Source organism: Salvelinus sp. IW2-2015, linkage group LG27 (genome assembly GCF_002910315.2).
Source record: "Salvelinus sp. IW2-2015 linkage group LG27, ASM291031v2, whole genome shotgun sequence".
Classification (NCBI taxonomy): Eukaryota; Metazoa; Chordata; class Actinopteri; order Salmoniformes; family Salmonidae; genus Salvelinus; species Salvelinus sp. IW2-2015.
In genome coordinates, this window is record NC_036867.1 from 12,025,590 (window position 1) to 12,039,562 (window position 13,973).

The window sequence follows — 13,973 nt, forward strand, 5'->3', positions numbered from 1 at the left end:
CTGTACTCCTGTAGGGCAAAGCTATTATCTCAGCATCCGATTACAATCTCCAATTCTAACACAGGCCTCTTTTAATTAAACATGTCTTCAATTTATCTCGATAAAGAAAGCATATTAAGTAGATTAATGCTGAAACTGTATTTTTTTACTATGAATACTGAGACGAGGACGTAGACTGAGGATAGATAGATAGAATCATCCCTGTGGATCATCTGAGCTGCATATCTTGAGCCTCGAGGTCTCGTTACAGCCCACAGAGGTCCCCTAAAAGTTTGTTGATTTCTTGGTGCATGGGTAGATGGAGTTGAAATGACCAATGACGGTAGATAGTGGTTCGCGGAGTGGATAGTGCCATCGTCACATGGCCCAGCCTCTAGTAATAGAGCAGTCATTTATGTCGCCAAATCAATCTCATCTGAAGTAAAGCCTGCAGTCAGAGCAACCACTGAGAAAATAATAGACCACTCAGATGCCATATTGATTTAAGATGCCGTTTTAAAAGGTGTGCAATACAATGCACTGCAATTGATGCAAACTCCATTGTATGTAGGCTCCAGTGACTCAAACTATAACCTTAGTGTTAACACTTTGAATGATGGTACGAGAGAGTAGATAGATTCATCTACATGCTTCAATTCCTTCTAGGCAAGGACAATAGGGCTGAAAATATGTATTTCAGTACAGGAGCAAAGAACAAGCTCATTGTACATCAAATGCCACAACTGATTATTTATCTTTGAATAATCGCAGTGTCTCGAACTCTCTTATGTCATACAATTGCCGGTGTTTTCATTTTCTGCATAAAACAACCTCAGAAATCACAAAAATATTAAAGTAGAGCTCTGTTTACTCTATTCACGAGTCAGTGACCACCAAGGTTAAAAGCAAAAGCGAATCCAATTTTTATGACCATAATTACAGATCAGTTTGATATTCCTGGGGAGGTTGTGGTTCCCTTTAAGTCCGTACTCTCGGTACAACACAGCTAAGGGGGAGTCGCACTCTCGCAACTTCGATTTGAAAAATTAAAATCACGCCTGACAAGGCCAATGAAATCCGCGCCACAATGGAACCGTGAGCTTTGGATTCATTCCTTCAATTCTTCCACTCTTCACCTCAATGTGAGCAGGAATGATTCACGCCAAAAACAAACATCTGACGTTGCACTGAATAAACTGTTCAATTGTGGTAAAGCGTGCTCACCCCTTGACGTTGTGTGCTGGAGTTTCTTCATTATTTTCTAACCACAAACCACTTAGTTATTCTTTGGATTGCTTGCCCTGGTTGTAGCAATGAGCAAGATGGCTAACGCGACCGAAACAACGAAGACTAACAAGCTGGGTTTGGGTTTACGACCATGCCCAAATGAATGAAAAGATACTTAGGCTTGTTGTGTTGTATGTCACGGCTCAGTGCTCTGACTGCCCTCGCTTGAATCAGTTTGTGCTCGGGACTAGGGGACGGTGGCAGTTTCAGTGACTTGCCCGCGGCTGGCACTGTTCCCCAAGTCCATGGCGCAGGTTTTCTTAACAATCGTGTATAATTCTTGAGGGGGCTTGGTGTTTCTGATAGTGACTTCCTCTCCCGGGTGCCCATACCTCGTCTGAGTTACGGGATGCAGAAATGGATTGGGTCTTTGGTCGAAGCAAATGTCTTGTCTGCCTGGGCTTGGTTTAACTTCTACTTGGTCACAATCCCGGATCCGGGAGCATCCTCATCAGTAAAGAAGCTGACTAGCATAGCCTAGCATAGCTCCACAAGTAAATACTAGCATATAAATATCATGAAATCACAAGTCCAAGACACCAAATGAAAGATACACATCTTGTGAATCCAGCCATCATTTCCGATTTTTTAAAATGTTTTACAGCGAAAACACTATGTATTTCTATTAGCTAACCACGATAGCAAAAGACTCAACCGCATATTTTCACCATTTTTTTTACCGCATAGGTAGCTATCACAAATTCGACCAAATAAAGATATAATTAGTCACTAACCAAGAAACAACTTCATCAGATGACAGTCTTATAACAGATTTATTGTATAGCATATGTTTTGTTCGAAAAATGTGCATATTTCAGGTATAAATCATAGTTTTACATTGCAGCCACCATCACAAATATCACCAAAGCAGCTAGAATAACTACAGAGACCAACGTGAAATACCTAAATACTCATCATAAAACATTTATGAAAAATACATGGTGTACAGCAAATGAAAGACAAACATCTTGTGAATCCAGCCAATATTTCAGATTTTTTAAGTGTTTTACAGCGAAAACACAATATAGCATTATATTAGCTTACTACAATAGCCAACCACACAACTGCATTCCTTCAACGCAAAGGTAGCGATAGCGAAAAAAACAGCAAAAGATATACATTTATTCACTAACCTTCACAAACTTCATCAGATGACAGTCCTATAACATCATATTACACAATACATATATGGTTTGTTCGAAAATGTGCATATTTAGCGGTACAAATCGTGGTTTTACAATGTGAATACGTAGCCAAACTGCACAAAATTATCCGGATATATTTCTGACACTCATCTAATCAAATAACTCATCATAAACTTTACTAAAAAATACATGTTGGACAGCAAATGAAAGATACACTAGTTCTTAATGCAACCGCTGTGTTAGATTTTTTTAAATAACTTTAGTACGACATACAGCTTACGTTATAGCGAGACAGCGCCCAAAATCAGGGCGGAAAATATGGCTAAACATTTTCAACAGAAATACGAAATAACATCATAAATGGTACCTACTTTTGATGAGCTTCCATCAGAATGTTGTACAAGTTGTCCTTTGTCCAGAATAATCGTTGTTTGGTTGTAGAATGTCCTCTTCGCCTGTCGAATTAGCAACCAAAGCTAGCCATGTGGCGCAAACGTGCCCAACACCACATAACGCAAAGAAAAGAAAATGCCGAAAATCGCAATAAACTGATATAAACTGATATAACTCGGTTTAAAATAACTACTTTATGATGTTTTTAACACATATATCAAATAAAATCAGAGCCGGAGATATCTAACGTCTATACCGAAAGCTTTTCAGAACGCAATCTGGGATCCCCTTCTCGCGCCTTCCAAGACGCGAGAAGCCTTCCAAGACGTGTGTGTGGTCCAGTGCTGGGTGCCAGGCGGTTACCGGAACACATCTTAGCGCCTAAACCGAGTAATGCTCGTTGTGACAACAGTACCCCCAACTGGCACTGCTAATCGGGTATGTCACAAGAAAAAGAGCTGTCTGACTCCATCTTAGGCCATTCCACTTCTGGGTCTCGAGCTAGACTCAATCGCGTATCACACATTTCTATCGCCACAAAGGATGTCCAACTTTGGCTGGGTCACACAGTGCATTTTCTCCACGCCTACACCTACTGGGGATGAAGGCTTCTGTGATAGAATTTGTTCCCCTGGGGCTATTGTTGATGAAGCCTTTCCAGCACTGAGGGCTCACCACTCATCTGGACGCATCTCACAGCCTTAACCGGTCTCTTTGGGTATCCATGTTTGTCGGGCCGGCTTGTGCTGGTCAGAACCAACAGTATGTCAGTGGTGGCGTACATGAAGCGACGGGGAGAGACTCAGTCTCTCTCCCTTCTTACCTCAGCTCGCTCCCTATTGCTGAGGAGCATTGTGCACATGCTCTCTCTTTGGGCGACATGCATGTCTCCGGTTGCTTCAACGGATACCTGTCTTCTATCCAGGTGGCGCCCTCTCTTCCGGATATGGAGGCTTCACCCCTGGGTGGTCTCACAGATATGGGAAATGCTCGGCAGGGCCGACGTAGATGTTTGCGCATCACGAGAAAATGTGCATTGTCGTCTGTTTTTATCTGAGGGACCCAAGTGCTCCGTTGGGAACGGACACACTGGCGAACCAGTCGCCTCAGACCCTCCTTTATGCATTTCCCCCCCATTTCCTCCTGTGGAGCTGATTCAGCCCACGTTGGGGAGGGTGCACCTGGAGGGCTTGTCTTTGATTTTTGTGGCTCCACATTGGAGATTGTATACCTATTGGGTTGTGCCCTTGCGGTGCGGTTCCTAAAGGGTGTGCACACCTCAAACTGGTTTCTAAACCTATTATGCCAACTTGGAATTTAGCTTTGGTTTTGGATGCTCTGTGAGGCCCCCTTTTCAACCACTGGAGTCTGTGGATCTGAAGATCCTCTCCTACAAAACCTCCTTGCTCATGGCTTTGGCCTTGGCTTAACGCGTTGGGGATCTCTGTGCGTTATCCGTACACCCTTCGGGTACTCAGTTCGCCCCTGGCAACTCTAAGGTGATGTTGCATCCTACAGGTCTCGAGCTTTGAGCTATTTCCCTTTTCGCCTACTCCATTTCCTTCTGAGAAGCAAAAGCGGTTACATGCCCTGTGTCCAGTTCGAGCTTTAAGCACATACTTTGAGTGGACCCGGGATATCCGGTTATGTGACCAGTTTTTTGTCTGTTTTACTAATCCATCTGACGGCAGAGACTTCTCTAAGCATCGTCTCTCCCACTGGATTGGGGAGGCTATCTCCCTGACATATAGCAGCAAGGGGCAAGGGTTACCTAGCGGTGTACTCGCCCACTCACCCAGGGGTCTGGCAGCGTCTTTGGCATTATTTAAAGGGTTGACATTAGGGGATTTTTGTGCTGAAGCGAGAAGGGCATCACCACACACTTTTGTGAAGTTTTATCGCTTAGATGTCACTGCTCCCAGTGTAGCCCACATTGTGCTTACAGCTGGGACAGGAGAGGGTCATTAGGCAGCGCTCTATGTGCGCAATACCCAGACTACCACATATTGTGGGGTGGAGATCTGGGTGGTCTGCAATGAGCCATTTCAGTTTGGGGCCGACTTGGGGCAGAATTCCATAGTTGTGTTGTACCCAATTTGTAAGTCGCTCTGGATAAGAGCGTCTGCTAAATGACTTAAATGTAAAATGTAAATGTACCGACAGTACCAACTGAGAGGGAACATTATGACTATAACTACTGTTCCCTGAACGAGGGAATCGAGCTACATCACCTGTTTGGTCCTGTGCCAACTGGTTCTGGGCTCGTTGAAGAGCGTTACTGAATTGAATAAATGAATCTGAGCCTCAGGGTTATCAGCTTTGGAAGGTGGGGCTTCCAGCGAAGTGCGTATTTCGTTGGCCTTGTCAGGTGTGATTTTGGTTCTTCAATCAAAGTCGCGAGAGTACGACTCCCCCTATAGTTTGGTTGTACCTTGTTTCCCTCCTTCAGGGAACAGTAGTTATAGTCAAAACATTACATTTCTTTGTCTGTTTGTTTGTTTGCTTACATATATGAGGTTGCCTAACTCAAATGAACAGGGGGAAAAAAAATCTACTTCATATTCATCATCTCCAGCACCACCCCAAAATCAACATATGAGAAAATGACACGTTTCTATGTTTTGTAGTAAAAAATATTATTACTCATAATTGGTCAAAATCACACAATGTACACAGATGATGTCATTGGAAACATTTATCTTCTATCTTTTTACTACAAAACATAGAAACACGCCATTTTCACATAAGTTGATGTTGGGGTTGGTGCTGGAGATGATGAATATGAAGTTTCCCTTTAAGTGTGTTATAAATGTATACTTTGATTTCCAGGTTTCAGGACCTTTTTCCTCGATGACTTTTTTATTTTCAAGTTTTTATTGGTTCCTTTCACAATGCAGCAGTCACATCAGTAGCAGTGTAATATCCATACACAAGCCACTCTTAATGACTTGATCATCACTAACCTGATCCTTTAATAACGTCAACATTACTTTGAGAGGGTTTCAAGCACCCACTTGGTTAGAGCCATTGCACTTGGTAGAATGATTTATCCACATCCGACTGGGCAAAAACTGGTGTAGGATAGAATTGGAATACTAAGTGTGAACACTTGCAAATAAAACTCCAAGTTATGCACGTGTTAAGAATATCTCTGACTTTGACATTAAATGAATGGATGTTTATATGATACACCAACACCATGATATTAACTGCCTTATAGCCCACCAACTTATTGTAAAATATTGAACAACTGGGAATAAAGGCTGATAATAAAACCCTAATTCATAGATCTATTTAATAATAAAACTGAGCTGCATAGTTCAGGATCACAATACAGGGCATGCCCCCACTGAGTTCATAATGTAGGAAATCGCACTTACGTGAGGACAAAGTCACCATTTCAGCCACACAGCAGGATTGGTAGCGATTTCAATAGGCTCGTCTTGTAAAATATTTCTCCATATAAACAAATGGAATAATGTGGAATGGAGATGCTTTCGCTCTGATAAAATATGCAGATGATGTGACTTTTAGTGGGATGCCTCTGATAGATTTCCTTTAAACAGATTTGTTGACTGTGGACACCAGTTTTCTTTTAAGCTGAACTTCACCAAGATCATAGAGATTTGCCTGGGAGGAGACAGACAGCACATCACACCCACTATCAGACAATCATGGGGCAGAGGATGAAACAATACTTTTTAGTTTTTAAAAGGCTCACCAAAGCCTCTTGAGAACATAGATTTGCACACTATTCTAGATCATTACAGCAACTGAGAGCATCAACTTTAATACGGTTTCCTGGTTGAACAACCTCATCAAAAACATGATGAGGTTGTGAAGGACTATTAACCAACCTAATGAAATAACAGGACAAGACAGAACCAACTCAGGACCACAACAGACTCACAGCAGTCAGCAGACCCTCAGACAAGTTTTGGAGGACCAGTCCCGCCCACCCCACAAATCTTCTGAGTTACAGTACTACCCTCAGGCTGCAGGTTCATGGACACCTTGGCAAGAAAAGCTGCCGCAAGAGACATTTTATCCTCAGTGAAAAACACCTATGGGAAATTAGAGGACATCTCCACACCCATGAGTTAGTTATCTGAATCTGTGTCATATTGAGGGGCAAGTTATCGAGGTGGCCGTGTAATTATACTGAACAAAAATATAAACACAACATCCAATCAAATCAATCTTTATTTGTCACATTTGCCAAATACAACAAGTGTAGACCTTACCGTGAAAAGCCCTTAACCAAGAGTCCAGTTCAAAAAGAGTGAAGAAAATATTTACCAAATAAACTAAAGTAAAAAAAGAATAAAAAGTAACATAACAATAACAAGACTATATACAGGGGGTACCGGTACCGAGTCAGTGTGCGAGGGTACAGGTTAGAGATAATTGTACATGTAAATAGGGGTGAAGTGACTATACATAGATAATTAACAGTGAGTAGCAGCAGTGTACAAAACAAATGGAGGGGGAGGGGGGGTCAATGTAATAGTCTGGTGGCCATTTGAGTAATTGTTCAGCAGTCTTATGGTTTGGGGGAAGAAGCTGTTAAGGAACCTTTTGGTCCTAGACTTGGCGCACCGGTACCGCTTACCGTGTGGTAGCAGAGAAAACAGTCTATGACTTGGGTGACTGGAGTCTATGACAATTCTATGGGCTTACCTCTGACACTGCCTATTATATACAGTAGGTTCTGGATGTCAGGAAGCTTGGCCCCAGTGATGTACTGGGCCGTACGCATTACCCTCTTTAGCTCCTTACGGTCAGATGCCGAGCAGTTGCCATACCAGGCGGTGATGCAACCTGTCAGGATACACTCAATGGTGCACCTGTAGAACTTTTTGAGGATCTGGAGACCCATGCCAAATCTTTTCAGTCTCCTGGGGGGGGAAAAGGTTTTGTCGTGCCCTCTTCACGACTGTCCTGGTGTGTTTGGACCATGATAGATTGTTGGTGATATGGATACCAAGGAACTTGAAACTCTTGGCCCACTCTACTACAGCCCCGCTAATGTTAATGGAGGCATGTTCGCCCCGCCTTTTTCTGTAGTCCACGATCAGCTCCTTTGTCTTGCTCACATTGAGGTAGAGGTTGTTGTCCTGGCACCACAGTGCTAGTTCTCTGACCTCCTCCCTATAGGCTGTCTCATCATTGTCGGTGATCAGGCCTACCACTGTTGTGTCGTCAGCAAACTTAATGATGGTGTTGGAGTTGTGTTTGGCCACGCAGTTGTAGGTGAACAGGGAGTACAGGTGGGGACTAAGTACACACCCCTGAGGGGCCCCAGTGTTGAGGATCAGCGTGGCAGACATGTTGTTGCCTACCCTTACCACCTGGGGGCGGCCTGTCAGGAAGTCCAGGATCCAGTTGCAGAGAGAGGTGTTTAGTCCCAGGGTCCTTAGCTTAGTGATGAGCTTCATGGGCACTATGGTGTTGAACACTGAGCTGTAGTCAATGAACAGCATTCTCATGTAGGTGTTCCTTTTGTCCAGGTGTGAAAGGGCAGCGTGGAGTGCGATTGAGATTGCATCATCTGTGGATCTATTGGGGTGGTATGCAAATTGGAGTGGGTTTAGGGTATCCAGGAGGGTGCTGTGGATGTGAGCCATGACCAGCCTTTCAATGCACTTCATGGGTACTGATGTGAGTGCTACAGGGCGGTAATCATTTAGGCAGGTACCTTCGCTTCCTTGGGCACAGGGACTATCAGGTCTGCTTGAAACATGTAGGTATTACAGACTCAGTCAGGGAGAGGTTGAAAATGTCAGTGAAGACACTTGCCAGTTGGTCCGCGCATGCTTTGAGTGCACATCCTGGTAATCTGGGTTTCCCTTTGTAGTCCGTAATAGTTTTCAAGCCCTGCCACATCCGACAAGCATCAGAGCCGGTATAGTAGGATTCAATCTTAATCCTGTATTGACGCTTTGCTTGTTTGATGTTTCGTCTGAGGGCATAGTGGGATTTCTTATAGGCGTCCGGATTAGTGTCCCACTCCTTGAAAGCGGCAGCTCTAGCCTTTAGCTTGATGCGGATGTTGCCTGTAATCCATGGCTTCTGGTTGGGATATGTACCTGTACATACAGTCACTATGGGGACGAGTCTGTGCTGGCAAAACAGTCCTGTAGTGTAGCATCCGCATCATCTGACAACTTCCGTATTGAGCGAGTTACTGGTACTTTCTGCTTTAGTTGTTGCTTGTAAGCAGGAATCAGGAGGATATAATTATGGTCAGATTTGCCAAATGGAGGGCGGGGTAGAGTTTTGTATGCATCTCTGTGTTTGGAGTAAAGGTAGTCTAGAGTTTTTTTTCTCTGGTTGCACATGTGACATGCTGGTAAAAATGTGGTAAAACTGATTTAAGTTTGCCTGCATTAAAGTCTCCGGCCACTAGGAGCGCCGCTTCTGGTTGGTTGGTTGAGTGCAGTCTTAGTGCCAGCATCGGTCTGTGGTGGTAAATAGATGGCTACGAATAATATAGATGAGAACTCTCTTTGTAGATAGGGTGGTCTACAGCTTCTCATAAGGTACTCTACCTCAGGTGAGCAATACCTCGAGACTTCTTTAATACTAGACATTGCGCACCAGTTGTTATTGACAAAAAGACACACACTCCCACCCCTCGTCTTACCAGAAGTAGCTTCTCTGCTCTGCCGGTGCTTTGAAAATCCCTCCATCTCTATATTATCCGTGTCGTCGTTCAGCCACGACTCGGTGAAACATAAGATATTACAGTTCTTAATGTCCCGTTGGTAGGATAATCGTAATCGTAGGTCATCAATTTTATTTTCCAATGATTCCATGTTAGCAAATATAATTGATGGCAGTGGGAATTTACTCGCTCGCCTACGGATTCTCAAAGGCAGCTCGATCTGCGTCCTCTTTTCCTCTGTCTTTTCTTCACGCAAATGACAGGGATCTGGGCCTGTTCCCGGGAGAGCAGTATATCTTTCTAGTCGGACTCGTTAAAGGAAAAAGCTTCTTCCAGTTTGTGGTGAGTAATCCCTTTTCTGATGTCGAGAAGTTATTTTTGGTCATAAGAGCCGGTAGCAGCAACATTATGTACAAAATAAGTAAAAAAATAAGTTATAAACAACGCAAAAAAAACAAACAAAATATCAAAATTGATTACAGGCATGTAAAACGTCAGCCATTCTCTTCTGCGCCATCTTAGCATGCAACAATTTCATAGATTTGACTGATTTACAGTTCATATAAGGAAATCAGTCAATTTAAATACATGCAGTAAGCCATAATCTATAGATATCAAATGACTGGGAATACAGATATGCATCGGTTGGTCAAATCAAATCAAATCAAATTTTATTAGTCACATACACATGGTTAGCAGATGTTAATGCGAGTGTAGCGAAATGCTTGTGCTTCTAGTTCCGACAATGCAGTAATAACCAACAGTAATCTAACCTAACAATTCCACACTACTACCTTACACACACACACAAGTGTAAAGGGATAAAGAATATGTACATAAAGATATATGAATGAGTGGTGGTACAGAACGGCATGGCAGATGCAGTAGATGGTATAGAGTACGGTATATACGTATGAGATGAGTACTGTAGGGTATGTAAACATAAAGTGGCATAGTTTAAAGTGGCTAGTGGTACATGTATTGCATAAAGATGGCAAGATGCAGTAGATGATATAGAGTACAGTATATACATATGAGATGGGTAATGTAGGGTATGTAAACATTGTATTAGTGGCATTGCTTAAAGTGGCTAGTGGTACATTTTTACATAATTTCCATCAATTCCCATTTTTAAAGTGGCTGGAGTTGAGTCAGTATGTTGGCAGCGGCCGCTAAATGTTAGTGTGGCTGTTTAACAGTCTGATGGCCTTGAGATAGAAGCTGTTTTTCAGTCTCTCGGTCCCTGCTTTGTGCACCTGTACTGACCTCGCCTTCTGGATGATAGCGGGGTGAACAGGCAGTGGCTTGGGTGGTTGTTGTCCTTGATGATCTTTATGGCCTTCCTGTGGACCATCGGGTGGTGTAGGTGTCCTGGAGGGCAGGTAGTTTGCCCCTGGTGATGCGTTCTGCAGACCTCACTACCCTCTGGAGAGCCTTACGGTTGTGGGCGGAGCAGTTGCCGTACCAGATCACAGATACCTTTAAAAAAAGGTGCCTCACAATGGGCCTCAGGATCTCGTCACAGTATCGCTGTATCAAATTGCCATTGATAAAATGCAATTGTGTTCATTGTCTGCCTATACCATGACCCCACCGCCACCATGGGGCACTCTGTTCACAACATTGACATCAGCAAACTGCTCACCCACACGACGCCATACACGTGGTCTGAGACTTTGAGGCCAGTTGGACATACTGCCAAATTCTCTAAAACAATGTTGGAGACAGCTTATGTTAGAGAAATTAACATTCAATTCTCTGGCAACAGCTTTGGTAGACATTCCTGCAGTCAGCATGCCAATTGCACGCTCCATCAAAACTTGAGACATCTGTGGTGTTGTGTTGTGTGACAAAACTGTACATTTTAGAGTGGCCTTTTTATTGTCCTCAGCACAAGGTACATCTGTGTAATGATCATGCTGTTTAATCAGCTTCTTGATATGCCACACCTGTCAGGGATAGATTATCTTGGCACAGAAGAAATGCTCACTAACAGGGATGTAAACATATTTTGTGCGCAAAATTTGAGAGAAATAAGCTTTTTGTGCGTATGGAACATTTCTGGGATCTTTTATTTCAGCTCATGAAACATGGGAACAATCCTTTACATGTTGCATTCGTAGTTTTGTTTAGTGTACTTTGACTAAGTAATGGTCAGCGTGTAAGTCACAGCAAATGAGTGTGAGATGCGAAGTGCTACTGCACTGAGAAAGAAGAAGATCAAGTACCATAAAGGTATTTGTATCATAGCATAGTCAGAGCTTAGCATAGTCATTATCCATTTAGTCTAGCTCATAAAGACAGGCTGCCGAATGAAACCTCCCACGGGGAACAGACGTAAATTTAATGTCTATTCCACATTGGTTCCACGTCATTGAAATGACGTGGAAACAACGTTGATTCAACCAGTGTGTGCCCGGTGCACTGTGTCAATCCCTGCCGCCTGTAGTATTCTCTCCTCTCTCTTCCTTACAATCAGGAGAACGAGTATGGATGATTGGGCAGATTTTCTTTGTCAACATCAATACAGCTGCTATCCACTTCAATCCACTCTCAATCAACTTTCAACAGTTCTCGCAGGATTGGATTCAGACGTATTTTGATACAATTCAGTGCAATAACGATTTCAGTCACTATAGTCTATCATTTGGCCCGCTAAACATATACAGTATAGTTATAGTTAAAATAATGGGGTCTCATCTATATCTGAGTGTTATTGCTTTTTTTTAAGCTGGCCTTATGTGTTTGACTTTTTCCTGATGGAGGGATTAAGAAGTGTGATTATTTCCTGTGGTGGTTTTAGACTAACGCTCTTGCCTTCCTTGTATGTTTCAAGTCTTCTGTCTAGCCTGTGAAGTGACCACTCTCTGCAAAACCCAGAATTACCCACTACCATTTGCCAAGCTTCTAGCATAAAATGCTAGAACGAATTGGTGGTAGAACAGTTCCAGTGTGGAATAGTTGCACGGTCTCTGTTACAGAGATTGTGCTACAGAAATGAAAACTTGGTCCAGTACCCACTCCTCTGGACACAAACTGTCCTACCATATCCCTAAAATGGCGGTTTTCAAAGTTCTGCTTTCCCCAAAATGACTGTCACATCATCCTAAAAGCTGGTCTAAAAGGCGGGTTATCTTGGTGCAGGAGAGAACAAAGGGAACCCGCCTGTCATTACCAGACCTGTGTACCAGCCTCATAATTAAACCGACTGTGTTTGTTTTGGAAAATGAGGAGGCAGGCAGAGATGAAGGGGGGTAATTTGAGGCAATTAGGCCCAATGTGATCCCATTACAGTGATTTTACAGAAGGAGGAGTCGGGGTGGTGAGAGTGGAGACACAAAGGGCGTCATGCCAATGGCCCTATTCATTCTAAACCAGTAGCTAACCATAGATTTTTCCATGCACAGCGAGAGAAATGCAGTAACATTTCTCAGTTTGTTTTTCAATCACTGTAGTTGTACTAGTCTGTGTTTTGTATTTGTCTTTCTGAGACAATACAAATGATTTTTTCCCCCATAATCATAATTTTCACCATTTCACAGTATTATTCCAACGTCAAGCTCGATTGAAATTTAAAGGCAATGTTCCCGCGTTTGTCGAGACTGCATTCACGGTAAATGCTAAATATGTCGGGTCAATTGAAAATTCCCTTTACATTTTATTGCAGATCTTCCGCAAACCTCAAAGTTTGGAAATATACACTCAGTGGCCAGTTTATTAGGTACCCTTTCACAAAAATGGTTGCTCCTACAGACAATGGGTCACGTGGCGGTGGGTTGCTATATAAAGCAGGCAAACAGGCATCGAGCCATTCAGTTACTGTTCGATTGAATGTTAGAATGGGCAAAACGAATGACCTAAGCGACTTTGCGCGTGGTACGATCATCGATGCCAGGCACGCCAGTTCCAGTATCTCAGAAACGGCTGGCCTCCTGGGCTTTACATACACAACAGTACCTAAGGTTTACAGAGAATGGTGCAACAAACCAAAAACATCCAGTCAGCAGCAGTCCTGTGGGCGAAAACAGCTCGTTGATGTAAGGTTGAAGGAGAATGGCAAGATATTTTGCTCTAATGTAAGAGTGAGAGTGGCTTTCCAATGGCTAATGAAATACTTTTACTCACTTTTAAATGCTCTAATATGCCTCAAGACTTCTTATTTGTCAGCTAAAGTGAGTGGTGCTATAATAGTGATCAATGACTCTAACCGATAGTGATCAATGACTCTACCCCCAAGGCCATACTTCCATCTCTATAGTTGGATCAAGGCCAACGATTTTAGATGACAGAGATAGAAAGGCATAGGAAGGCGTTTTCCATTCCATGTTAGACCATGACTATTATATTTTAGTCATTTCAAACACAGCTGTGTTTATCACAAAACTGAAATGACAGTTGTAGACTTGCGTTACACTATTAGCAAATGCGTTGACCCCAATATAACAATGAAAAGTAGAGCATTTTGTGTATAGCTATTTATTTTTAAAAGAAAGAATCTTGTA